Here is a 27,133-nt window from a genome sequence, read left to right on the forward strand (position 1 = left end):
AATCATACAGAGACAATAGTTGCATACCTTTATCTTTTGCTCGTTTCTCCTCTTCTTCTTTTCTTTTTTTTCGAAATTGGGCACCTGGCTTTGACCTTTTCTTCTCCATCTCTGTTTATTTGGCACTCGACAATCAACAGATTTCCCATCCCCCCACCTGTCACTCACGACCAGAAGTCAAGACTAAACCAATTCACCTTGATGACCACATAATCGTTTTGTATTGCCTAGTATCATTTGCAGGAACTATAGGCCTGTATTATAACATTATGAATGAAATGTGCGTTATTTGGAAGAAAGTCGAGGTGTGTGACTGACTTTAGCCTATTATTAATTATATTACTAGTGTGGATCCCCCGTCCCCGTCCACCCCCGCCCTGTCCGTTCCATTTGAGAGAGACCCAGAGGTGAAATGTCGCACGCGCCTCTCGCCCCACCCCCTTACACTTCTCTCACAACACAAAGCTTCAGTGGATATTTTCAGCAAGCAGGGGCGCCGGCAGCTGCAGGGAGCGCCAATTTGCCAATTCCACACACAGTGAAATGATATAAATGACGAAAAACCGCTTCGCGACACAGAGGATTTTTTGTTTATCTGCTCGTGCTGCCGCCCCCAATGTGTCACGAAAAAATGACGCCCCGGGCGGCTGCCCGGTTCGCCCGTGCCTAAAACCGCTACTGGGTTTATCTGATTGATTAGCGTTTTTTTTTTTCTTAAATGAAGTCACTGTGGTCGGTGGAAACACAGCGGAGCAAAAATAAATAAAAAGTAAATAAAATGCAAGAAAATAGGAAGAAAAATTACTAAATTGCAATTATTACTCCAAGAGTTAGACAGTGTAATGACACTGAAGACTTACAGAAAGAAATAATTATAATAATGTGATGTTTCACCAGTTCCAATGTAACAAAAACTTAGTTTACCAACAGATGAACACTGCTTGAAAACCAGTACGAGACACACACTCCCAAATAATTTACTCTGGATTGAACACGACCAAAAAACATCTCCTACAAGTCCAAAAAACACTTAAATAATCCTTGTTCGCTTCACCAAAATCCTGAATCCTTAGAGATAAAGGAAACACATTAACAAAGTCATCTCATCTTTGCTCTCACAATAACTAAACCACCTTGTTCACATGAACACACATTGTTAAACATTAAAACACGAGTTTTAACAACACTGATAGCCTTTGCACAATTCCAGATGCTAACACAAGAATAGAAAATACTGAACATTACACTGGAAATTTCCACTATCCCCCGACACGAGGTTCATGTGGATCACACTACGACATGTCACTCGGCTGCTACATCAGATTATCACGAAATGACTGTTCTGTTCACGCACATGCAAACAGGAAATCTCACGAGCAGAGATCGGCGATCTCTTAATGGGGCCATATACTGAGTTTGATGTGTTTTAACATGCTGTCTTTATACCTCTGGCCACATATATTTGTAGATTTTTAACTCTGCTGTGATTCTGATGATGACCTGTAGAGGTGAACTGAAGACACAGAGTCACTGATGGAAGGGAATGAGAGTCCAGATCCAGATCATTAGTCTGTTTGTGATCAGATGAGTCTGTAAACACTGAAAGAGACCAGGAGCTGAACTGAGTGATGATGATGATGAAGATGAAGATGAAGATGATGATGATGATGCTCAGTCTTCAGCTGCTGGTGTGTTGTGTTCTTGAGATCATCTGAAATAATCTTTTCAGGCCCGTCTGGATCATCTGAGACTAGAAATCACAAATATGTATTAATTATTTAGATCCTTATTGTTTTGGATTGATCAGGGGTTTATGATCTCATTCAATAATACATCAATCATTCATCAGATGAATTCAGCAGTGATAAATCTGACTGAATGTGACACTTTATGACAGGAGTGTTTGTGTGTATGTATATATATATATATATATATATATATATATATATATATATATATATATATTATATATATATATAAATAGAATTGTGATGAGGAATTTAAGTTTCATAATAAACACTTACATTTTGGTTTTAACATCTTCATACTGTCCCATCTATCAAGTCTCCGTCTGCTTTTCTCTTGAGATCCAGTGGTTTGTGTTTTATTTCTGTCCTTCATTTCTCTCTCTGTCCTGTTGGTTTTTGTTCGTCTGTTGTTTCTGACGCTCCAGCTGTTTTCTCTGTGCATTATTTCATTTCTACACTGAATATGTATCTGTTAAATCATACAGAGTTGAATTAAAGTCAAGGTACAGTAAGTTCAGAAAACCTCAGTGGGATCAGATTTGCAGTAAAACTTGAACAAATACCGTATTTTCCGGACTATAAGTCGCACTTTTTTTCATAGTTTGGCTGGTCCTGCAACTTATAGTCAGGTGCGACTTATTTATCAAAATTAATTTGACATGAACCGAGAGAAATGAACCAAGACAAAACATTACCTTCTCCAGCCGCCAGAGGGCGCTCTATTCACTTGTTAAGACTGACGTCACGTAGCAGCGCTTCTGTGTCCAAACATTATTCAGTTACCACGAGAAAACAACAAAAGGTGCTAATATAAACTCACAATGTGATAGAATACTAGCGAAAAATCTTAACCTTTAACTCCATACCGAAGTCCCAGATAGCCAGATGGTATTGTATTTTTACAGTTGTACTATAAAATAAAATGATTATTAATATCTCACCTGATCTGTGAATGTCTCTCTTAGAAACATCTGAATGAATCTCTGCAGGTCTGTCTGAATCACGAGAAACTGGAGATTAAACACAAATAAATGATTATTTTCCTCCAGTTCACGTAGAGGGGATAAATGTTAAAGTCCAGGATCAGTTTAACTAGTGCTGCACCGATATTTTAACAATACGATCGGCCGATTCTGATCACCAATATTTATTGTTTAAGCATCAGATCAAGACTTTTCTCTTCTTGAATGTCCATTGCCACGTTTACTTGCACAAAATAAGTTAAGATGCACAAAATGTACCACACTCTACTTTTGCAGACAGTTTACTGAAGTGAATTAAAATCATGAATAATTCTGTTTCACAGTAAAATCAACCAATAAACCCCAGAGAACACATGCAACAATATGCTCAAAAATAATCTTTTACGAACTCCAAACTGCTCCAGTGAGAGAACATTCATGTCTAGGAATCATTTCTCATTCTGATATTCTGTTGTGATGCAAACCACTAATTATTAGCCGTATGAATGATGCAAAGCAGGAGCAAGGGCAACTTTTTACCCCAAATACCATACTTTTACATATTCTTCTGTTATTTAAAAAAAAAAAAAAAGTTTGATTTGATAATGATTTGAGCATTTAACGCACCTGCCCCGAAACCTGTGTGTATCATCTGCCATTTCAATCAGTCATTGAGGACTAATATGAGACAGAGCAACAACTTACTGGCTACAACTTAATTTAATATTTTCACTTTCAAGAAAATAAAATATTAAAGTTATAGTTCACCCAACCAAAAATGACTAATCGGTAATGATTTGTTTACACGGTCCAAAAGTGTATATGTAATCAATTTGATCAAACAAAATATTTCTTGCTGGACCTACTTTTTGTAATCCCTGTTTGATGCTTTGCACAACAATGACTTTAAATGATCTTTTCAGAGTAATTTGATTAAAATTAGTTAATGTGATTGACTAATTGTTACCAGTCCCCCGGTGAGAGTGTGTGTGTGTGCTCTTGTTTTTGTATCATATCAGGACACAACTCTGTATAATGACATGGGTATGACACAGGTATTACAAGGAGAGGGTGACTTATGAGGACATAACCCATGTCCCCATTTTTCAAAACACTTATAAATCATACAGAATGAGTTTTTTTGAGAAAGTAAAAATGCACAAAGTTTCCTGTGAGGGTTAGGGTTAGGTGTAGGGTTGGTGAAGGGACAGAGAATATACAGTTTCTACAGAATAAAAACCATTACACCTATGGGATGAACACACTTTACACAAAAACAAACGTGTGTGTGTGTGTGTGTGTGTGTGTTTATAGGGCATAAGGGCAGGTTATTATCTTTCATGTGCCTTTTTTTGTAAAGTGATTTTTGTACCTTTTGGTGTTTGTGTAATGATATTTTGTATAATTGGTGGCACATTAAACCAGGGGCCCCATTTCACTAAGGAGGTTCAACCAACTCAGAGTTTAAACTTGAACAGATGGGAAACTCTGAGTTTTCGGTTACAGAACAGCTGAAATGAGTTGGTTTAATCAACTCTAAATTGATTGACTCTGAGTTAAGCGCGTGCAACACAACTATAAAAAGCCATTATCAATGGAGCGCCGATATTACGATTCACCATGGCAACAACTCCCGCCAAAAATCCATCTGCATACTTCAGACTCAATACATTATAATATCACCGGTGAAAACATGCAGAACATTAGCTTAATGAACTAATAGCTAATCATTTTATGGTATCTCATGGGCACCTCTGTATTTAAATGACACTGTTATGCTGACAAGATCAAGGCTGGGAAGATGCCAGTGTCTGGTACTTTCCTGATTGCATTTGCATGCTTTGTTAAAATGGTCTCCACCTCTACTGTATGGATCCCTCCCACTTGAATGTATATAATCTACAATGTCTTAAGGTCAAGTTAGACTTTGTGATGACTGCAGCGCCACGCAGAGCATTCTCAATAAAGAATCCTGCTGAATATTACCCAAGAGTCTCCTGGTCTTCGTTTCTGAGTTCCCAACACTATTTACTATAGGCTAAGAGCAAGTAGCTCTAGATGCTATTTACAGAAAAATATCCAGTGAAAATCGTGATATATTACTTACAAGCTAAGTGTGAATAATAATTAGATGCTAGTTAAACTTTATACTGGCAGATACATTTGCACCTCAGTATTGTTATACATTAACAAGATGCAATAATAACAGATTATTACAATTATAAATAGTTGCATCATTATTAAACACTGGTTAAGCACTTTACTTCCATTTTTATATGTACTCTTATTAAAGTTTATATTTACTTACACTGCTGTGTGCTCTGCTAATATCAACAATACAAAATTATAATTTAAAACCTTTTTTGTACTTTGCCACTTTTTTTCACCAAAAGTACAAAGTTGAATAGTTTTATTCTACTCAAAAGTAAAAGTACCACAATTTAATTATACTCAAAGTAGGTTTTCTTTTTTTAAATGCAGCTACTAAAGGACTGTAACGAAATTTAAAATTAGTTACTTTCCAACTAAACTGAGCAAACTCCATGCATGTGCTGCTTTATCATAAAGATCATAAACACTCACAGTTTGGTCGGTCTCCATCAGCGCTGCTCCGCCTGATGCGACTCTTGCTCTGTTCCTCTCCTGCTTCAGTAGATCGACTCTCCTCCTGTTTGTTCCTCAGTTTGGGATTCCTGCAGTTTGTGATGTTCTGCAGATGTTCTGCCATGTGTTCATTTCGGTTGCAAAATGTACAATTTAGAGTTAAATTTATAAAAAGGCATTTATCAGGAAGACATTTTTCTAGCTCTGCACACATCAAGGAAGAAAAAAGAAAAAGAAAACAAAAAACGTGCAAAGACAGCATGAATAGAAACCACGCAAGTTTCTATTCATAGCAAAACGAAAGTGGGGCAAGGCGTTTGCTACACACATGAATCACCCACAGATAATCCAAACTTTCCTTAACTTCTAGTGAGATTGATTATTTTATTTTGTGTAATTTGTTATACAAGTAGTGTTATGTCCAACCCTTTAGTCTAGGGGTAAATTGAAACAATGAAAAATAATAATGGAGAGACTTTGAGGATTTCCAGTTCTCCAGGTGCCAATTATCACAACCCACCACTGATTTTAAGTTTGAAAATGGCTTGGAGGGCTTTTAATTTACTCATTAATGTGGTTCAAAAGAAAAGATAACATCAATACAAAAATAAATATAAAACAAAGAAACATTACCTCAGGGGCCTGTACCATGAAGCTGGATTAGGTGGCTAGCCAGCTATGTTTCAGCTTAGTTTCCGCCAATCCTGGGTTTTAGGTACTATGAAAGATCTCAAACTGAAGCTGGACCAATCAGATGTGAGAGAAGTGACACATGTCTGACACAAAGACACTCCCCCAGTTTATCTTGCTCCAAATTAAAGGTCACTAATGCAAAAAAATAAAAATAAAATAGAAGTCTGGCTTTAATGATAATTACTGAGTCATTTTATGATTTATATAATTGTGATTCATATTATCATTATTAAGCTTTTACACACAAGCAATTTTAGTTTAACAGTTATTTTAAATAAGTATGTATACAGATCATGTAATATAAAAAAGCTGTAGTATCAAAAGATTCACTATTTAAAAAATTAAAAATCTGACCTTACATGTTCGAGTCTCTATATATTTTTAAATGTATAAACTAATTTAACAAGTTTTCCTTGTCACTGCACTGAAAGAGCAAGATTATTTATTTTATTTGTCCTCCTTTATTTTTTATATGATTTTTCAATTTGTCATATTCTTCAATCTCTTAACCTTAGGCAAAACATTTAACCTTTACTTTTGAATCTCGCTGGGTCTCTCGCGAGAAGTAAATCAAACTTGCTTTGTGTTGCAAGGCTCGTGATTGGCTGTTCGCCGGTGATGTCACACATTCATGTGCACGCGCTCCACAAACTCAGGATCAAAGCCTGAGTTGACAAAGAAAGTTGATGAACAGCATCATGGTACCAACAAAGCCGGATTGAAGAGGTTTTGATTTGTCAACTCAAAACTAATCCTGTAACTCTGAATTTGTTCAGCTACCATCATGGTACAGGCCCCAGGAGGCGGGCCCAAAACAACAACAACACACCTTTAACTAAAGAGGGGAAAATACTAAATTACCTATACATTAAAGAAAAGAAAATACATAGAACTTCCCTCTCTCCATAACTAACCAGAAGAAAACATAATGGGTATCCTCCACCCTACCTTACCCATAAGCTTAACTCACTTACGCAAATCATCAACTCAAACACCGTAACAAGAGCACAATAAGTGCTCAGATGCCTGGAGAGCGGGACAACCTTAAACACAGCAATGTCTCTCTTCCTCCAAGCTCTCTCTGCTAATTTATACTGGAGGACAGCAAACAGGCACCAATCAGGACACCACCCTCAGGTAGATGAGTGCAGCTGATCATCATTAGCCTATTACAGTTTTTGCTGTAATGATTGCTAAAATGACTGTGGGCATAACTGGAGTCACATGTGCAAAACTAACTACAGTCTGCACAGCAGCAGTTCATGTGGACCAAACTCTAGTTCGTTTTTCATTACTTGAACACAGTTTTCAAAACTCTACACACTTATCCCACGACTTTAACCACAACCTGCATAACACTGTGGATTTACAGCACTTTGTTCAAATGCTAACACACTGCTGTCAAAACTGTGAAGCACACATTCAAAACAGAAGAGATTTCAAACACTGCTGATTGCAAATTTTTTTTAAAAAAGGAGTACTTTATACTTTTACTGGAGTAATATTTTATTATAAACATCTGTACTTTACTCAAGAACTTGTCTGTGGTTTGTGGTTAGTTTGTGGTTGTGTCTCATAACCGTCTCTCTTCTCGTGTGAACAGATAAACTGCTTGTTGCAGATAAAGTGCTTTTTTTTTGTTATTGTTAAGTTCAGTTAAACAGTCACTTCCTGCTTTTAGAAACATCTACTTGAGAAGATTTAGCACTTTTGTTCCTCATGCATTTATCCTTTATTACTTTATATCTTTATATCTACACTGAGCTCATTTCCTCTTTTTGAATGTACATCCAGTCTAAACCAGAGCTGCTGTTGCTAAAACCGCTTTTGTGTTTCTGACAGAATAATCACTTTTATTCACAGCTTCATCATCTCTGATTTCACAGGAGATCTCTCTGCTTCTCCAGATTTACAGCAAATGAAGAAATGATTTCTTTTCTTCCCAGAGACTCTTTCTGGATTCATCCATCAGCTGATGACGATGATGTTTTATATCTAGCAAATCTCCATAATCTAAGAATTGGTGTAAAATCATGGAAAGCACCTGCTGAGAGAATATCTGATTTCAGACGCAGTCATATTGATTCTAGAGTCTCAGATCTGAGTCTAACCCCTGTTTCACACCACAAAGCGTGAGCTTGTCCGGGCAGCAACACCGTTAGGTTACTGCAGCAGCAGACTCGAGTATTCACACTGAAGCAACAGCGCCAGAGCAGCGGCTGCAAAGCGTGATCGGCAGAAAATATAACCATTTCAAACAATGGGTATAATTCTTTCAACATTTGTTTTTATAACAATACACCATACTTTCACCCAAAACGATTAATTAAAAAGTTTAAATGGGTATATAGATATTTGTTATACTTAATTTTCTTTTCTGGCATAATTGTTAATACACTAGACATTGTCGTTGTTGTTAAAACTCTTGGCATGTTTTGTGTAAAGTCATATTTATTTTTCTGAACATCAAGGTTTGTTTTCAATGAAACTGAAATGTAAATCTGTAAACACTTGTTACATTACCACACAGAGACTAGTAATAAAATAATATTAATTTTGTTAAATTTCAATGTGATTTTTATGTCTAGGAATGATGATTTATGCAATCTATGAATATTTTTTCTCAATTCATAAATACAAGGACTACTTTTATAAATTTTATTAATTGTAATTGTATTTGTAGTCGTGTCGAGTAAACACTCATCTTTAATTTGAGACAACTGAGTAATAAAAAATTCACTAATAGACATCACCATACTTCCCCAGTTGATTGATTACATTAAAAATGGCACACAAGTTTTTTAAATGTTATGTTGAAATATGCAAATGTGGCATTGTCTAATTATATATGTACTAATTTGCATACATTTCCAGCACATACATTTGATTATTGGATGAAAGCAGTTTCAAAATTCTTGTTTGATTTTGATTTTATTACTACATCACTCTGTTTCTAAAATAGCACAAACATCAAGAGTTCTTAAACTGTATGACTTCATCAGATGTTTGATTTATTAATGCACCAGCTGTAACTTCACCGTTCATGTTGTCTGCATGATTAAATAGGAGTAAATGAGATGAGGACATGGAAAAACACACGCAGAAAGATGCTGGAGCAGAAACCACGGAGGAGCAAAGAACAAGAGGAAAGAGAGAAACAGAGGACAGAAATGAAACACAAACCAGTGGAGAGAAAAACAGACAGAAGCTTGTTAGATGTGACAGTATGAAGAGAAGAAGACCAAACTGTGAGTGTTGTTCGTCATGAAACGATCAAACAGATTCAAGACTTCCTGCAGTCACAGATGAATGAAATATTTACAGATGTGTGATTGTTGCATTGATGTATTACTTTGATAATGAAAAACAATGATAATAATCTATATATGTTCATGATTTCTAGTCTCAGATGATCCAGAGGAGCCTGTAAAGATTAATTCTGATGTTCTCAAGAGCACACAACACACCAGAGCAGACCAGGACCAGAACAACATCATCATCACTGACTCAATGCAGACTAAAGTCTCGATGAGTTCCTGGACTTTATTTCAGAATCAGTCTGAAACAGATTAGTGAACAGTTCTTTCCTTGTTGGCTGATAACTGTGTTTTACTGCTCTGATGCTGTTCTTTATAAAGATTCACTTCTGGATCACACACAGAGTTTTGTGTTTTAAAACAAAATAGTTTGTTTTGTATTGCACTGCCTTCCATGTATAATGTATATATTTGTATTACTGTATATTTTGGATCACAGATAATATGACATCCGCAGGTAAATAAAGAAAGAAAAGTGCAGTAAAATACACTATTTCAGAAATGTTTCAGTAATGATTCCGCTCTCTTCTGCGTTCTTTTTCTTTTTTAATGTTAACTGAAGGCAAATCTAAATTAGTCACTATTTTAACTTTAATCAACAAGTACAGTGACAATGACATCCTCACATTATATTATCTGAAATATTGCCCATCCCTGATTATATAGTTTACATATTTATTGATATTTTGCACTTGATTTGTTTAACCATTTCAGTTATAAAATACACATTCTGTTGTTCATCATCCACCATCCCCTGTATTGGATAAAATAAATAATCTCTTCATGTATGAGTGCTATAGTGGCCTCATTAGTGTATTAAAATTGCTTTTGCAAACTGAAACTGTGGGGAAAGTGGGGAATCTGTACATGAATCTTTCCACATGAATTGCCATCTGGTTGTAGTATATGAGGAAGGAAACCTGAAACAAAATCGTGATTCTCTCTAAAGGCAAGTTACACCGACCTCTGCAGACAGTACCTGTGATTCATATAGTGTAGAATCCACTTATAACTGACCGTAGTCTCTTTGTGCTACCTTGTTCGTCTTCCTTTTTGTGTTCAGATCTAAAAAAGGGGATATTTGTCTTTGCCTGAGGCTTTTAAAGGATTTCAGCAAATTGTAATTGTCATAATACATATATTTACCTGACTGTTAGTAAATTGTTACGTTTGATTCGATTCTGTTTTACTCTGTTATTATTGACTCTAATAGATTAAGTTAAGTCAGTAATACCACAAATCAATGCACAGGTTCGTAACGGACTAAAACTTGCACGGGGCACATTGACTGAAGTTTTAGAGCTCCGACTAACACATTAGCATTAGTCGTGTGTACTTAGACTGTAGAGGCTAATAATGGGTTTTCCTTTCAGAACAACAGAGTGTTGTTAGATCAATCTGAATAAGGTGAGCCTCAACCTCTGATTCTTGTAAAGTTATTCGGGGGAAACCAGGACATGATTATGTAAAGTTACGATTAGAGGAAGCTAAACTGATCCGCTTGGTTCTGTGGTAATGGTCATGACCTCTGGATAGATATAGTTTTTAATCAGATGGACAAATACTTAAACTCAAATGGATACCTGGACAATTTTAATTCTGGTTTTCGACTGCATCACAGCACAGAGACAGCACTCATTAAGATAATAAATGATATTCGATTAAATTGTGACTGGTAAAACATCAGTGCTGGTATTGCTAGATCTCAGTGCTGCGTTTGACACTGTCGATCATAACATACTACTAGAGTAACTGGAAAACTGGGTCGGGCTTTCTGGGATGGTACTCAAATGGTTCAGATCATACTTAGAAGAGAGAGGCTATTATGTGAGTCTAGGAGAGCATAAGTCTAAGTGGACGTCCATGACATGCGGAGTCCCACAAGGCTCGATCCTAGCACCGCTCTTGTTTAGCCTGTATATGCTTCCACTAAGTCAAATAATGAGAAAGAACCAAATTACCACAGCTATGCTGATGACACCCAGATTTACCTAGCCTTATCTCCAAATGACTACAGCCGCATTGACCCCCTCTGCCAATGCACTGATGAAATTAATAGTTGGATGTGTCAGAACTATCTTCAGTTAAACAAGGAAAAAACTGAAGTCATTGCATTTGGAAACAAAGATGAAGTGTTCAAGGTGAATGCATACCTTGACTCTAGGGGTCATACAAATAAAAATCAAGTCAGGAATCTTGGTGTGATTCTGGAGACAGACCTTAGTTTCAGTCGTCATGTCAAAGCGGTAACTAAATCAGCATACTATCATTTAAAAAACATTGCAAGAATTAGATGTTTTGTTTCCAGCCAAGACTTGGAGAAACTTGTTCATGCCTTTATCACCAGCAGGGTGGACTATTGTAATGGGCTCCTCACCGGCCTTCCCAAAAAGATTGCAGATATATTGCAGATATGTTCACTGAATATAAACCTAACAGAGCACTCAGATCATTAGGATCGAGTCAGTTAGAAATACCAAGGGTTCACACAAAACAAGGGGAGTCCTCCTTTAGTTACTATGCCGCCTTTAGTTACTTTATTGAATGAGCACTGTGCTATGTCCGAACTGATTGCACTATATTTTCACTGTTTTATTTTATTTTATGTGAAATCATTTTCTAACGGTTTTAAATTCATTTTAAATAAGTCAATTCTTTTAATCATTTTAAAAGTTTTTAAATTGCTTGTTTTATTCTTGTTCATTATTATTTTACTTTCTTTTTACTTTCTTTTATGTAAAGCAATTTGAATTACCATTGTGTACAATATGTGCTATATAAATAAACTTGCCTTGCCTTGTCTAACTGTAATTAAGTGTGTACAAATCTATGGGGACTGAATAATTTTAGAAATAAGCAAGCATCGAGCATTGTCTAAAAGTATCAGTCAATTGCATCTGTCTAATGAGCAAGACTGACAAGTTTGTGATTAAGAGATCGTATTACCCGATAATAACACAAAGTAAAAAAACATGTTAAAGTCTCTTCTGGACTCATACTTGTATATTATATTAATGAAGGACTCTTCTCTCTCGGGTTAGCAGTCTGCAATCTGTCCTCGGAGAACAACCCAGTATCAGCACCAGCAAAACATTCAAACAAGCTCTGAACACAAGGGCCATGTAATATAGTCTCAATGTGCTTCAAATCCACCTCCAAAAAACCACAGTTTCATGCCTAAATGACTTTCACCCTGCACGACCCAGTGATCACGAAGTGATTTAAAAAGGCTCGTCATGGTTCACCTCTTAGCACTTATTCCTCCAACATTAAGCACTGCACGTGTGCTCTCAGAAAGAGGCTTGTTAATGAGAAGAAAAGAAGATCTTACTGGATATTCTTCTCAGTCCTGTCATAAAGTGAAACGATCAAACAGATTCAAGACTTCCTGCAGTCACAGATGAGTTTCGGTGTAGTTTTCTGTGTTCAGCAACTGAACGTTTCTTTCTCTGATGTGTTTTACTGCGCTGCTGATTTTCACATTATAATCCACCTCTGCATCACACAGAGACCTGTGTTTGTTTCATATCGCTCTGCCTCTATACAGTATATAATGCATATTAATGTATATTCTGATTAATTTCCCAGATTCTAGATTTCTTTCTATAATGTTTTAGTTTATTTTAAAAGCATGTATTAATCCTTTCACTCTTTTGTAAACTGTGATGATGAGGGTTCAGTATATTTCAGTTGACATGCGTTCACATTATCCTGAATAAATCTGATATTATCACTGCTTTTTTGTTACTGTATGATTCTGTGCAGCCATTTAAGACAGTATTTCTCTAGTCATGATGTTATAAAACTATTTCTAGAATTAATTGTAAACAAATATAATTAGATTTTCTTTTTACTGTAATAAATCTATACTGCACCAGAAGAGAATAAACCTGTTGAAGATTTCAGAAAATAAATAATAATAATAATAATAATAATCATTGTGCTTAAAACTAGAACACAAACCAAATATATACTTAGTATATAAATAAATAAATAAAATATATAAATCCTCTAAAGTTTATGTAAAGCATTCATTGCACATGTTTTAATAATGCTATAAAAGTTATAAAACACTTCTGTATATTTGCTGTACACAAATCAGTTTAAGTGTGGTGAGAAATAGACCTGTCAATCAACATTAGAGCGCCACCTTCAGGCCAAATAATGCAAGCACACTGCATGATCTGTAGAATATTAAATACATTTCTGGACAGTGATAGTGACCTGTGATGAAAGATCAGTGTTAACTGTAATCTAGAAATATTCATGTTCTGTGAAGCTGCTTAGAAACAATACATGTCAAGATCTCTGTGATTTCCAGTCAGTTCTGTTCATGATTCTCTCCAAACCTTCGCTCAGTGCTTCATCTCCTAAAACAGCTTTTGTGTTTCTGACAGAATCATCACTTTTATTCACAGCTTCATCATCTCTGATTTCACACGAGATCTCTCTGCTTCTCCAGATTTACAGCAAATGAAGAGAAGGATTTCTGTTCTTATCAGAGACTCTTTCCGGATTCATCCGTCAGCTGATGATGATGATGATGATGATGATGATGATGATGTTTCATATCTAGCAAATCTCCATAATCTAGGAATTGGTGTAAAATCATGGATCTACTGCTTCAACACACGACAAAGCTTGTATATTTTGTATTTTTTATTATTGTAATACACAGAATATTCCATCTCTGTCCACTAGATGGCGCAACTGGATGGAAATAACTTTCCTGATGATTCCACTGTACTGATATTGGTGATTAAATACAAAACTACAAAGAGAACAACAGTTAGTGGTGAACTGGATAAGGAATAACAAATTGATTCTCAATGTATCTAAAACTACTTGTTTTGTGGTTGGAACACGTTTTACTTTACATGCAAACAACGAGGCATGCAGTAGGAGGTAGTTTTATTTTACCAATTGTATAAACCAAATCAATTCAGCGTTCAGTAAGGTATAGAGCAATGTGTGAATGTTACTCTCTTCCAAATACTATTCAACAACGAAACACTCCGTATGGTTTCAAAAAATCACTTAAGAAATATTACCTTCAAAGAAACATACACAGTTAATATTCATTAATTTAATTTAATTCAAACGCAAGGGCTTTTAGTTTCATGTTTAAGATATGAGCTCTGGAGCTGAAAGAGGATAATCATGTCTCTCACATGGAGAATAAATTCACTGATCATCTTCACAGACTGGATCTGATGTGTCTGGATCTGGATCTGATTCTATCTTTATATAGCTATATAACCAGATTGAATTAAAAGACTACACTCTTAGAAATAAGAGAGTGGCCCCGAGATGAGACATGACTTGTGGAATAACTTCATAAATCATTATAATGCTCTTTCAGTTAAAGGCTGTTGCTCTGTGCTTGTTTGCCTTCTCTGATATCAGTGTCATCATAATAAAAACCAGTTGTTAAGTTCAGTTTTTGTTCTGAGTCTGATATCATGACACTATCACAGTTCTCTTGCTAAACATTAACTGTCCACAGCTTCTCTGAACCCATACAACACAGTTTTTGTTATAACTGTGTGTTAGATAATAATTCTTATTCCTTTACTGTTGTGGTCAATTCAGTCCTGATCAAGAAACTTCAGAGTTTTGTCAAATAACATGATTTCCCCTCTCTTAAGAATAAAGGTGCTTCACAGTGATGCACAGAAGAACCTTTTGGTCTAAACACTTCCATAAAGAACCTTTAATATAATGTTACGACCATCAAGGCCCAAGCAAACTTAAATGCAGGATGCTCACTCATATGTTAATCCCAAACTGAAAACAGATTTATTTATAAATGATCAAGAAAGCCAGGAATGACTTGGAGCAGGACAAAATAACAAACGAGCTAAACTGAGAAATAAATCCAGCTCACCTTCAATAATGTCCACTGTTTTCAAAGAAAGTATGAATTATTTTAACAACACCTTCTTGATTCTGGTGACTGGATCAGAGTCATTAAAAAAAAAAAAAAAGATATGGTGATTCAAAGTGTATTTATCAGTTTTAAACATTAATAAATGATGTCCTTACATTATATAGTAGCATTGATAAAAAGAAAAGCTAATTCATATATTGTTTAACAGTAGGCCTCTCAGTTTCTTACTGATTTTAATTATAAACTATAAATCAATTATTTTTCTTAAGAACCAATCTAAACAAATCAAACATGAACAGTTCAACAGGTTTTCCTCACATTCTGAGCGTGTGAGACTTACATCGATCTTATATAAGACGTAACTGAGAATGAAGTCTGTCATTAAGTATTACACGTTACAATGTTTCAGTCGTTAACATTAGTAAACTGCATTAGTTAACATGAATAACAACGAATGATACTTCTACAGCATTTATCGACGACATTTACCAATACATTTTCAAAAGATGTTGACATGTGTGTGTGTGTGTGTGTGTGTGTGTACAGTGTAGTCACTCTCATACATTACTGTTAACAAATGAGTGTTATAGTGTTACCATTCTGTGTCTCACGTTTCTACTAAAGTTTTTTTTTTTTTTTTTTTGCATCAATGCATTGAATATCATGAGGATTTGTTAAGGGAAAATTAAAATTAGTTAAAATTAGCTCTTTTTTTCTTTTTTCCAGATGCAACAGAAGTATTACACAAGTGGGGACATAAAATGTCCTGGAAAACAGAATAAAATTAAGAAAAGACTCCCTTATGTTTGTGCATTTTCTGACATGTAGTTTCATCAGGAGAAGGAAGCATCTCACCTCATGAGTCATGATTCATGACAGTTCTCTTATTCTCTTATCTGTGTACACACTGAAACAGTTCTCAGGGGATTTCCAGCAGTGTCCTGTGAGAATATCCCACTGAACCTGGTCTGAGTGGTTAGGGGCGGAGTCAGACACAGGTGACGCCCATTCTGTTTCTGCAGACATCTGATTGGCTCACTCAGCGGTGCCTATGTATTCAAGGAGGGAAACTTCCGGCGAGGATCTTTATAAAGTAAAGGATTCAGACACAGCATACACACAAAAACATGAATCCTGTGAAGCTTGTGAAATGGAGCAGCTGGAGTTCAAACTGTAAGTAGGCAAAGATCACTAAACAATGTGAATGCTTTAAACATTTATTCATTTATTCAGAAAACTATGAGGTGAAATATGTTTATATTTGACAATTATTTGTGTTTCTATTCTTCAGCCACACACAACATGAAGAGGAAAACAGAAAGAGAAGCTGCTTCTTTGTTGGACCTGTTATGGGATTTTGTTCTAATAGATTTATGACTATATAATACTTAACATAATATAATATATATGTGCAATACAAAAACGTTGTTATTTTCGGTAAAAACTTAGTGTCCAGTACTTTTAATTAGTGGTTCATGCAAGTGGAGATATATTCTAGTTTTTCGCAAAACTTTGGCGAGATTTTATAAATATTGATGAAAAATAAGACAGCGTTTCATTTAACTGATGTTATGCGACTAAAACGTAACCTTTCGTCTTTTTTGCGTCTGTGTGAAATTGAGGTGTTTCCATCAGGTGTGTTTTGCCGCAGTTTGAAGGGTAATCTAAAAACACCTTTAAATATGTTTCATGTCATTTCATGCTGTTTCGTACATAAACCTCATCCTCGAGGATTGTGTCTCTCCTGATTAAACTACAGATCAGAATCCACACAAACACGTGATAAAAAAATACTGATGAACGCTGGGAAAAAATAGCATTTACTGGGAAAACAATTTTTTTTATTTTATATACATAAATGTACATTTTCAGCTCAGAAAACATTTTTATATGTTTTGCTGTCTGGATTGCAGCATAACTTTGAGACTATCTTAAACAAGAAGTATGTAAGTCTTAATCTTTTTCTTTAATGTGATTTATATACCCCTCTCTTGTTCCCTGAAGTAGTTTTTTTCCCTCTCTTCTTGTAATTTTTTTATTTATTTGTTCTACATTGTAACAGTTTTTTTCTTTGTCTGTATAATGTTCTTCATAAAAAAAAAAAAAACCATGAACACACCAGCTGTGGGTGTGGCCATCACCTGATCACCTGACCACACAGCTTCACTCTGATTGGTTCAGGTTTCCTGTATAATGCACGCAGAAGGTGAAAGCACACACTCTCAGACTCACACTGACTGGACACACAGCTCAAGCTGCTGTCTTAAAGAAACTGATCTCTCAGATGTTCAGCATGACTTTCTCATATTAATAATCATGAGATCTGCCCTGGATATCACTGCAAGTCTCTCATCACAGGTGAACATGATTTACAATTATTACTATGTTTTTAGGGCAGAAACTGTGATTTAATTTTGAATACTTTATCTAGAAACTTTTTAGTCAGACATTTTTTAATGGATTATGCATTTCACATACATGTTAATGAAATATTTGAATGATAAGTGTTAATTGCCACCTGTGATTTATTAATTGTTATGCTGCAGTTTGACCAGAGAAGAGATGAAATGATTAAACTGATGAAGACTGAAGAGAGAGAGAGATGAAAACACAAACCAGTGAACACCTCAATCTTGTGAGATGCTGGAGCTTGAATGATATTAGACTGAACTGTGAGTAAACACACATCAGTTAATCACAAGAGTATTTACTGTCTCTCTTTATTTGGAGAAACTCCAGACATTCTGTTATGTGTGAGTAACTTGTGCATCTGACTCTATAACAGTCTATTAATACTCCAGTGAGAGTCAGTTACAAAGTTACTTTTAGTTAATAGAATGTCAAAATCAATTGTAACTAGGTGATTAATGTTGTGATTAACCCTTTCATGCCTTGTGTCCTGATGTCAGACATAACTTTCTTTTAACATGATGATATTCTAAATAATAAACCCATAAATTATTGAAGGTAACAGATGTGTTTTTATTCTCAGTCTCTGCTGATCCACACACAGCTGTGAAGAGAAACACACGTCAGGAAAGAGACTGATTCATCATAAACCGATGGAAACAAAGTTACACTTCAGACCAAACTGAGGTTTCTGTCCGTTTTAAACATTCTTAAATCAAGATACATTTACTGAATAATGTATCAATATTGAGTGAGTTTATTATTTTAAGAAAATAACAAATATCTGGGGTCAGAAAAATAAACTGGTTTCCCTTTGTGAAGTAGATTATTTTTTTCTGATTGTCAGATATTTCTTTAAATCATGAACTCACTTAATATAGACACATTGTTCAGAAGTAAACATTTAAAATGTCATTTTGCTCCTCATTGTGATTTAAAGATGTTTAGATGTTTATACTTTATAAAAAATACTGAGAAAGAAAGTAATGTTTGTAGTATGGAAGTGCATTATATTTCAGATGATTAATATAATTTGAGCAGATTTTCCTTGCATTGTAATCCGTATGATCACAACATATCACTGCCTTAATTGTTCGTTTTCTTCTTGATTTGAATACGTGTCATTTCTTCACTACGTGATTTGCATTATCAATGGACATTACTTTAACAGACATCTCTCATAACTGTAATGTAGAAACATGCATCTCGTCTCAATCTACACTTTGAAATGACGAAGCGCTAATAATTCTGGCAGCTATAATGGTTTCAGATGATGCATGGTTTCAGTCAGCAATGATGAATGTGACTGTAATAATGGATTTGATGAAGACGGCACACTGCAGTCTGTTCTGGACTCTGCAGATCCTGAAACCATCTGTATTTGTGATGCATTTCTGTTCTTGTGATGTTTACTGTGTCTTCTGCGTTTGACCTCATATTGCTGTTTGCACATTTTTGTATTATATTTTTGTTCTAAATCTAAGCTATTTAAAGTATTACTTTGTCATATAGCACAGATGAACTTCCATCTGTTATGTCTTTTACGTTTTAATAAGATGTAAGCACAATACAATGCAGAATTTATCTTTCATGTTACTGATGTTTTATGTAATATACACTTGTATTGTTTTTGTGAATCATGTATTTTAAACTTGTACTGTAATAGCTCAGTGTTGATTCAGCATTAAAAGTGCATCCTGGAGATGCAGACACACTTTATTCAAATAAAATCCATGAAACAATAACTGGATGTGTCTTTTTTTGTTGTTGATTTTTGAAGGGATTCTGTTCTGATTTAAAGTGAAACTGAGTTTCAGTTCAAGGGTCAACACACTAAGGGTAACCAGACCTGCACATATGATCAGATAAATCATAATCTTCATACCAGTCCACCTAGAACTGAACTTTTAAAGATGGCTCATGTGTAAGGACTGATCTAGAATCAGTGTTCATCTATGCATGTAACTTTATAAGTTTCAAAACCCACTTTATCTCCTAAAACTGCCTTTGAAACTGATTAGCAACAGACTACACTATTTTATTAGAAACTCTTTAATAATGTTTTGACTTTTTTTAAAACAAAAACGAAACACAGGCCTAGAGAAACTTTCCCCATATGCATGTATGTGTTAATATGTTAATTTAGTTGTTAATTGATTCAAAAGCTCAAAACTTAAACACAACAAGACTAATGGAAATACAGAGCCGAAGTAAAAGAAACACACACCGTGTTAATTATGTCATCTGATATAATACAAAACAATTTTAACATATTGCATGATCGATGAAAAGGAAGACAGAAGAGAGGATGTTTTAAGATTATGACAGGTTAAACAACAATATGCAAATGAGCAGGTAGGAGTGAAAGGGATGGAAAAACACTTTGGAAAAACCAACAAATCAGATCATTTACTGTCAAAGTAAAGCGTCATGGACAGTTTCAGAGACATTCACTACATCTGATGTCCTCTAGAAGACGAGAATAAAATACTGGGATATTCAGACATTATGAAAACGCAGACTTGAGCTCTGACTGTACACACTTCTGAATATAACCAGAAGCAGATCTAGAGACACACCTCAGCTCTAGAAAAACACTTCAAATCTAGAAAAAGACTTGAGATCTAGAGACACACTTCAGATGTAGACACACACACTACAAATCTAGAAAAACACTTTAAATCTAGAGACACACTTTAGATCTGGACATACACTTCGAATCTGGAAAACACTTAAGATCTAGAAAAACACTTTAGATGTAGACACACACTTCAAATCTAGACACACTTCAGTTCTAGACACAAACTTTAGATCTGGACAAGATCTACTAAGACATACACTTCAAATCTAGAAAACACTTCAGATCTAGAAAAATACTTCAGATCTAGAGACACACACTTCAGATGTACACACACTTCAGATGTACACACACTTCAGCACATCTCAGACAGTGAAGTGTCGCTCTCTGCTGGAGATCTTCAGTATTACAGCAGCTCATCAGATCTCATCTTCTGAAGCTTTGGAACAGTCCTGGTTTTGTTTCACTGCAGCTTCAGGATATAGCGAGCTCCAGGAGTAACTTTACATCTCAATCATCTTCTATATCTTAATGAAATTAAAACATTAATAAAAAAAAGTCCTTGTATTGAGAATGAACACAGAGATGATTCTTCAGACAGTATTCCTCTCTGAACAGACCTGTGTGTGTTTCAAGTCCCAGAGAAAGTAATTTCACACACTGTTAACTCAAGCATAAACATTAGTTTAGTCTGTAATCTGGTTAGAGCGTTTCCTCTGATCTGAGGTCAGTTATCGCAGTGAAGGCGGTCAGCAGACAGTCAGATGGAGGGCTGAACCCGTGACGGTCATGAGAACTTCTCAAGAGCTTCGAGAGCCACACACACACACACACACACACACACACACACACTCACACTCACAGAGCAGAATCACAGCAGACGGATCAGATCAGGTAAGAGCTCACTCTTCCACTCATTTAATTTACGCTTTCTTATAGAGTCTGAATGATTATACTGGTTCATATTAATGCAGCATCATATTAAATATGTATCAAATAGACTTGTGTTATAAAATACAATAAATGCAGCTGGAGCAATAACTGGTTTCAGCATATCCAGGTTATAATTTACTTGAAAAACTGAGGCATTCATTTATAAGAATTTTTTTTGTCATGGTGTTATTTTTTTTTTTTTACACAAAATATTTATAAAACATGACAAAATCATTTTAAATCAGGATGGTATTGCTTTGTTTAATTTATGTAGATGTATTGTTTTTTTAAGAAACTGTAAAACGTACTAGATTTGAAAAATGGGCATCAACTAAAACAAAAAATAATCACCAAGCAGAATATAAAAACTAAGATTATTTGTGTGCATTTTATGAGAAGATCTTTTTTTTTTTTCAATTTCAAAATTTCACATTTCATTTAATGTGTTATGTGCCATTTTTCTGTAATTGCCTAATTTGTTAAATTTACTAGTAATTTTGAGGTGAAAATGGTTTCAAATATTATTTTTTTTAGTGCATGATACTCACTTTATTATAAATACAAAGGTTGAACACATAATTATGTAAATGTCTAATTTTACCCCAAAACCTTAAAAAAAAAGTTAACTATACCTTACAAGGAAATAAAGTGAATTTTTGTTACAATTAATTTTTTTTTAAATTGCAACATTATTGCCATGTTAATTACATTTTACCTGCATGTTCTCTTTACCTTAATGTTTTCTGGACATTTTATATCCAAGTTTACTTTAAAAATCATTTCTAGAGTGTACTCCAGCTGAAATATTCTGTGGCAGATCACGGTAGATTATGAAGTTTGAGATGTGCTGTTATTGTTATTTCCAGGAGTTTGTTCATCATGTCTTACGGCGGATCAGGTTCAGGATCTCGAGGTGAATTCAGCGTTCATTTCTCCAGCAGAAGTGGAGCAGGACTCATCAGAGCTGAAGAGTGTGTGAAGATTCACCTAAACAGTGTCTAACACCGGCTGCACACTACAGACTCTTCATCTAACGCGCGTGTGTGTGTGTGTGTGTGTGTGTGTGTGCGCAGGGCTGCAGGGATCGCTCTGCTGGCCGTGGTCCTCACCGCGCTGCTCATCCTGGCTGCTGGTATTACCGCCGGAGGGGGGGGTACAAGATGATCCGGGTGAGTCATGTGACCGCAGGGTTACCCCCATCTCAAACCGAGAGCATCGGAGCAGAGAAGAGTGCCCTGCTGTAGGAGATCATGATGCTTGCAACACCAAGGCCCTGGGTTTGATTCCCAGGGAGTGCATGATGATATTCTCCTGAAATGCAATATTTATAACTTTGCATGAATGCTTCTGCAAATAAAGGCAAAAGCAGCATGTGTTAATGAGATACTGTACTTGTTGGTCAGGATTGTCAAAGCTCCAGCTGTGAGGATTTTAGGATTCACTCATGAGTTCATCATGTGCTTTCTGACCTCTGGTGTGTGTGTGTGTGTGTGTGTGTGTTCAGAGCGAGAGAAACAGCGGTCAGTCGTGGAGAGAGATGATGAGAGCGGGTCAGTACAGCGAGTCTGGATCCGGAGAAGAGAACAAACTAGCCTTGAATGAGTTCAGCAACCTGCAACCAGCGGTACACACACACACACACACACACACACACACACACACACACAGAGAGACACACACAGAGAGAGAGAGAGAGAGAGAGACACACACACACACACACACAGAGAGAGAGAGAGAGAGACACACAGACACACACACACACACCACAGAGAGAGAGAGAGAGACACACACACACACACACACACACACCAGAGAGAGACACACACAGAAGAGAGAGAGGAGAGAGAGACACACACACACACACCACACACACACACCAGAGAGAGAGAGAGAGAGAGAGAGAGAGAGAGACACACACACAACCACACTACACACACATGACACAGAGAGAGAGAGAGAGAGGAGAGAGAGACACACACACACACACACACACACACACACAGAGAAAGAGAGAGAGAGAGACACACTTTCTCTCTCTCTCTCTCACACACACACACACACACACACACACACACACACACACACACATCAGAAATACAACAACTCTAGGTTTGATTATTAGTGATGTTATATAATAGAATATATTGTATGTATATCAGTTATAAAAAAACTGTTTTAATAAGTCAAAAAATACTTACAAAAAATATTTATTTAATTATTTATATATATATATATATATATATATATATGTATGTATGTATTGTAGAAAGTAGAGTGCAATAAATAGTATTATACATTTTGCCTAAATAGAAATTTAATATAATACAAAAACTGTTTTAATAAGTCAGAAATATTTTTTATCATACAAAAATACTTTACAATTTGTATTTACAACATTTTATTTATTTTTTGTAGAAAGTGAAGTGCAGTAAGTAGTATTGTAAATCTAATATTATAGTTAAGTAAAAAACATTAACTTTCCTTATATATATTGTTACATATTAAAAATTGTATTTAGTAGTAAAAACTTGTTTTAGTGTTTTTATTGTATCCACAAAGAATACATCAGTGTTCTTTCCTCTTTCCTCCACATTTGGTTTCAAAGAGTAAGTTTAAGCAAGCCCTTGTTACCCAGAATTCCTCAGGGGATGATGGAGGCATGTGACCTGCTGCAGGGCAGAACGGCTTTAGTTTGCATCATGAGTCGTGATGTGAGGATTACAAACGACTGTGTGTGTGTGTGTGTGTGTGTGTGTGTGTGTGTGTGTGTGTGAGTGTGTGTGAGTGTGTGTGTGTGTGTGTGTGTGTGTGTGTGTGTGTGTAGCTGCTGCTCTCATGAACAGACCCAAGGTTCAGAAATATCTCAGGCTTTCATTCTGAAATACTGAACCACTGTTAGAAATAAAAACTGATCCGAACAGATTCTCTCTTTAGTTTACTCACATCAAGCAGTGTTTCTCCTCTCTTCCAGATCCCGAACGCTCCTCCAGCCTACGATAAGATCGTCTCCGGACCGTCTCCTCCTCCTTACTCCCCTTGAGACACAGACCAGCGACCGGCTGGAGTCCTGACCGAGGCTTTCTGACCGAAGCACGTGGACTATAACATCTGACACCGGTGCCTTTAAACACAACGCCATTCATCAGACACGAGGCTAATAAAGTCTCAAATTCATTTAATCCTATAATGTTATTGTTATTGTTTTCTTAGTTATAGATTTATTCTGGTTTAAATGTTGTTTATTTCTGTTCACTTCTAATTACCTAATTTACTTGTAATAATTCATCTTTATCAAACATATCTGTATGTTATCTGACTGAAAGTGAACACCTGTCATGAAACACTTCTTCACACTTCACAAATCTCTGACATATACGAGACAAACTAGGTTTCTGAAGAGATGCGGAGCTGTTTTTGTGCAAACTGTTCAATGCAACACAATAAAACATTAAAATACTGCATTTGTTTTCATTTGCCCTTTCAACTGCAGGAGCTAATAACTGCATAAATACAATTTTAATAAAAAAAAAAAAAAGCTAAATAAAATCTATCAAAATTTCCTAAAAATTTTATCCAGTGTAAAAATGCTGAATTATATAAAAAACTAAAGAAGTATTATTCATGCTTAGTTTGTGTTAATGAAGCTTATTGTAGTGTTAACCTTATTATTATATTTACATGATTCAGCATGTCAGAATCCTTATTAAATAAAGGAAGTTTATTTTTTATTTTGTAACAACTTAATAAAACAATATTAAAATGTTACAAGATAACAAATAGACTTCCTTTTCATTAGGAATACTGATGTCCGTGTGACGTCATCGATCAGGCACGTGATGCCCTCAGTGGCCACTAGATGTCTCCAGTGATCATCAGAGACGCTGTTAAATTAGACTAGTGTCTTATATTCATTGATGATGCTACAGTAGAAGCTGCAGTAACCATGGTAGTGAGGGTGGAAGCTGTGGTTGCTGTGGCAACATTGTAAGAGTCTGTAGACCTTGATCATGGCATCCATGGGCTCTGATCATCTGCTGGTGTCACGGTTACCATAGTGACCAGACCATAATACACACACATTTACAGTTGGTTCAGCTATTCTGTTAAAAGACCCGTTCTTGAAATTCACAAAACTGACTGCTAAGCCGATACATTGTGTTTTTAACAGTCTGTTTGATTTATTTTAAGGAATTTTAGGAGAAATTTTTATTCTTCAAAGAATTAGAGTTTAATTTAAGTCTAATAAAAAAATAAATTAAATAAATTAAAATAAAGTCTGATGATCTGAAACTAAATAGTAGATCTGATCTCTATGAAAGATATTATTTTTTAATTTTTTTCTACTTTTTATCTCTGACTTTTATCTCACAATTCTGAGTTTGCATCGTTCAATTCAGTTTTTTGTGCAATTCTGTGTTTAAATCTTTAAACTCTGAAGTTTTTCTCGCAATTTTGAGCGTACATCTCGCAGTTCAGACTTTCTCCCAATTCTGAGTTTATATTGCGCAATTCTGAGTTCTTCTCACAATAATTTTTTTTTTGTCATGCAATTGAGTTTTACTCACAATTCTTCTCAAAATTATGTTTCTATCTCACAATTCTGACTTTCTCGCAATTATGTTTATATCTCACAATTCTGACTTTCTCGCAATTATGTTTATATCTCGCAATTCTGACTTTCTCGAAATTATGTTAATATCTCGCAATTCTGACTTTCTCACAATTGTTAATATCTCGCAATTCTCACTTTCTAGCAATTGTATTTATATCTCGCAATTCTGACTTTCTCAAAATTATGTTAATATCTTGCAATTCTCACTTTCTCGCAATTATGTTTATATCTCGCAATTCTCACTTTCTCCCAATTGTTTATATCTCGCAATTCTCACTTTCTCGCAATTATGTTTATATCTCGCAATTCTGACTTTCTTGAAATTATGTTTATATCTCGCAATTCTGACTTTCTTGAAATTATGTTTATATCTCGCAATTCTGACTTTCTTGAAATTATGTTTATATCTGGCAATTCTGACTTTCTCGCAGTTGTTTATATCTCGCAATTTACTTTCTTGCAATTATGCTTATATCTCACAATTCTGACTTTCTCGAAATTGTTTATATCTCGCAATTCTGACTTTTCCAAAATTATGTTTATATCTCGCAATTCTGACTTTCTCGCAGTTATGTTTATATCTCGCAATTCTGACTTTCTCGCAATTATGTTTATATCTCACAATTCTGACTTTCTCGCAATTCTAAGTTTATTATTTCTAACTCTGAAGTTTATTATTTTGAGTTTTTTTCTCGCAATTTAGTTTTTTTTTTTAGGAATTCTGAGTTTACATCTGACTTTTGATTTATTTCTGACTTCCCTCATACTTCTGAGTTTATATCGCACAATTCTTACTTTTTTTTTTTTTTACAAGAATGAGGTTAGTCCTAATTACCTTTTTCATTTTTAATCTTACGTTAGAAACAAGCTTCCATAGATCTGTCTCTGTCTCTGTCCATTAAATGTTGAACTGAAGTCATGATGACCGACAACTGAAGAACAATCACACGACGATTCTGGAATCAAAATATTTAATAAGTACATAAGTATTATACCATGTATAAAATTCGGAATCACGATTCAAAGCAATGTTTCTGCCGGGACCGCAGATCAGATCTCCCACACTGAAACAGCGAACGGTAAAAGTCGAAACAGGTGGGAAAATAAACCGACGGCTCCGTCACAATCTCGTTTCTCATCGTCAGTAAGTGCAATAAAACATAAAACACCACAGGAAAGCGCAGCAGAAGAGCGAGAGCGTGAGAGAAAACAGCCAAGATCACAGACGAGAGGAAAGCCAGCACTGGAAATCAACGATGGGATATCGTTGTGGGAATGACACGCGTCACAGACGAGCGGATAAACATCGTACATCTGCAGTTCCTGAAAAACAAAAACAGATGTCTGGGAGGAAAACGACATCACCACGAAAAGAGACGAAGAGAAA

General features: G+C 35.4%; 1 protein-coding gene and 3 long non-coding RNA genes across 5 annotated transcripts in view; 2 read left to right on the forward strand and 2 right to left on the reverse strand.

Moving 5' to 3' along the window:
* Positions 1–1,424: 1,424 nt before the first annotated feature.
* On the reverse strand, positions 1,425–5,550 carry LOC113080760 (uncharacterized). The gene is made up of 5 exons (XR_003282013.1): positions 5,294–5,550; positions 2,690–2,758; positions 2,444–2,506; positions 2,025–2,217; positions 1,425–1,750 (listed from the first exon to the last, which is right to left on the reverse strand). It is a non-coding gene; the product is annotated as an uncharacterized LOC113080760 (long non-coding RNA).
* Positions 5,551–16,317: 10,767 nt separating this feature from the next.
* Positions 16,318–19,366, forward strand: LOC113080768 (uncharacterized). 2 transcript variants are annotated; one of them, XR_003282021.1, is made up of 4 exons: positions 16,318–16,387; positions 16,506–17,572; positions 17,761–17,886; positions 18,207–19,366. It is a non-coding gene; the product is annotated as an uncharacterized LOC113080768 (long non-coding RNA). The 2 variants fall into 2 exon arrangements; XR_003282020.1 differs by having other exon boundaries at positions 16,325–17,572.
* A 1,177-nt stretch (positions 19,367–20,543) lies between these two features.
* On the forward strand, positions 20,544–24,243 carry LOC113080765 (uncharacterized). Its single transcript, XR_003282018.1, has 5 exons — positions 20,544–21,095; positions 22,001–22,105; positions 22,208–22,303; positions 22,639–22,758; positions 24,106–24,243. It is a non-coding gene; the product is annotated as an uncharacterized LOC113080765 (long non-coding RNA).
* Positions 24,244–26,700: 2,457 nt separating this feature from the next.
* Positions 26,701–27,133, reverse strand: part of LOC113080771 (E3 ubiquitin-protein ligase UHRF2-like) — a 21,335-nt gene continuing 20,902 nt past the window's right edge. The window contains exon 16 of the mRNA XM_026252823.1: positions 26,701–27,133. This exon is cut by the window's right edge and continues 1,230 nt beyond it. The gene's annotated coding sequence lies outside the window, so the exon portion shown is untranslated.

This window comes from Carassius auratus, unplaced genomic scaffold (assembly GCF_003368295.1).
Source record: "Carassius auratus strain Wakin unplaced genomic scaffold, ASM336829v1 scaf_tig00031959, whole genome shotgun sequence".
In the NCBI taxonomy this organism is placed as follows: Eukaryota; Metazoa; Chordata; class Actinopteri; order Cypriniformes; family Cyprinidae; genus Carassius; species Carassius auratus.